Source organism: Cynara cardunculus, assembly GCF_001531365.2.
Source record: "Cynara cardunculus var. scolymus isolate 2C chromosome LG 12, CcrdV1, whole genome shotgun sequence".
In the NCBI taxonomy this organism is placed as follows: Eukaryota; Viridiplantae; Streptophyta; class Magnoliopsida; order Asterales; family Asteraceae; genus Cynara; species Cynara cardunculus.
Window position 1 is genome coordinate 14,698,387 of NC_037539.1, and position 1,746 is coordinate 14,700,132.

The window sequence follows — 1,746 nt, forward strand, 5'->3', positions numbered from 1 at the left end:
TATGGAAAAACATCCTTTCATATATAACAATTATATGAATCCCATACCTCTAAACCAATCAGGTTTCACATAATGCCACTTTTAAACATTTTTAAACCAAAATAAGGTTTATAAAGTTTAAGGCCAAACCTGATGTTTTCTCCTCAATAACATCCAAACTATGATTTCCAATAAGAACTGTGATCCTAAATCTTTAAATCACAAAGAAATAAAGATTCCAGAACACGGTAATCTTAAAGAGTTATATCATACTACACACATACAAATGTCACCCTTATAACCAAAGGTACACCTCTCTTTGATATGCCACCCTTATCCCTTGGTACACCTCTCCTTGATATGCCACCCTTATCCCATGATACACCTCTGCTTGATATGCCACTCTTATTTCCTCATCAAAATATTTCACAAAATAATTTCAAATAAACCGCAGCCATTGAAATTATTATCAATGCAAAAATCATTTCTTTCAGAACTTCCTTTTTATGATAATATAACATTTCTTATCAAAATCACAAGGCATAACTTCAAATCCGGTCACTTGATTTAGCCGGACTTCATCTCCGGTCAACAATCCGGACAACACAYRGCAWAAGCTTTGTCCGATTTAATACTTAAAATATATTTCAACAACTTTGTCCGGATAACAAGTCCGGACAATACCTCATTCACTACTTGACCGATTTAAAATAATCTGGCCACCATTTGGTCGTATTCTTACTTCTCAGTTCAAAAAAATAATCATTCTTACCAATCATAACCCGATCAACACTTAACCGGTTTAAGGTTAAACCGTTCAACACCTGAACGATTTAAGACTTAATTGCCCAACAATTGACTGATTTAACACTTAGAATAAATTTCAACTTTGTCCAGATAAAAGTCCGGACAATACATCGTTTAACCTTTGTCCGATTTAAAACAATYCGGACAAGCCTTGTCCGGTTTAATACCCGGATAAAACACTTGAGCAAAAGACTGATTTCTTTTCAAAAATAAACAAGATTCATATAAAACCAGTAATAATTTTATGCAAAAGAGTTTAGAAATTACTCACTTTAACAAGCTTTTTGAATCAAATACTTGAAAACAGGTACTTGCAATCCGGTCAATACTTCTCTTTAAATCGCACAACTTTATCAAAAGGCAAGAAGAAGAAATATGGAGGCTAAGCCCTCCTTTTATACATTTCCAGAACTGGAAAGTCGGCTAACAGCCCCTTTTCATAATAACCAATTCATGCACATGCATGCATACTCAAAACCATGCACACATACATACATCCATACACACTATGTATTTTCTAATATACAAGTGTGTAAGATATTATATATATATATATATATATATATATAGGGGGCCTAATCAAATGAGAACTAATTAGTTTGTGGTAACTGTGAGAACCAATATTAACCACAAATCAATAGATAAATTAGGAAATTTATAATTTTGGCAATTTTGAATTAAAATATTAATGCAAGGATATTTTTGGTATTTTAAAACTTTCCTCCCTCCTCTCTTCTCTCTCCGGCCCCCGTCCGCCGGCCACCGTCCTCCGGCCACCGTCCGCCGGCCACCGTCCGTCGGCCACCGTCATCCGGTGATACTAAAATGGTATCACAATGTATCATATATGTGCTAGAGTATCACATTGATGTCATTTGTGTGGTCGATCGAAGATGTAACACAGTGGTATCACTATGCATCTTATATATGATTAGGTATCACAATGTATCTTTTGTTTAA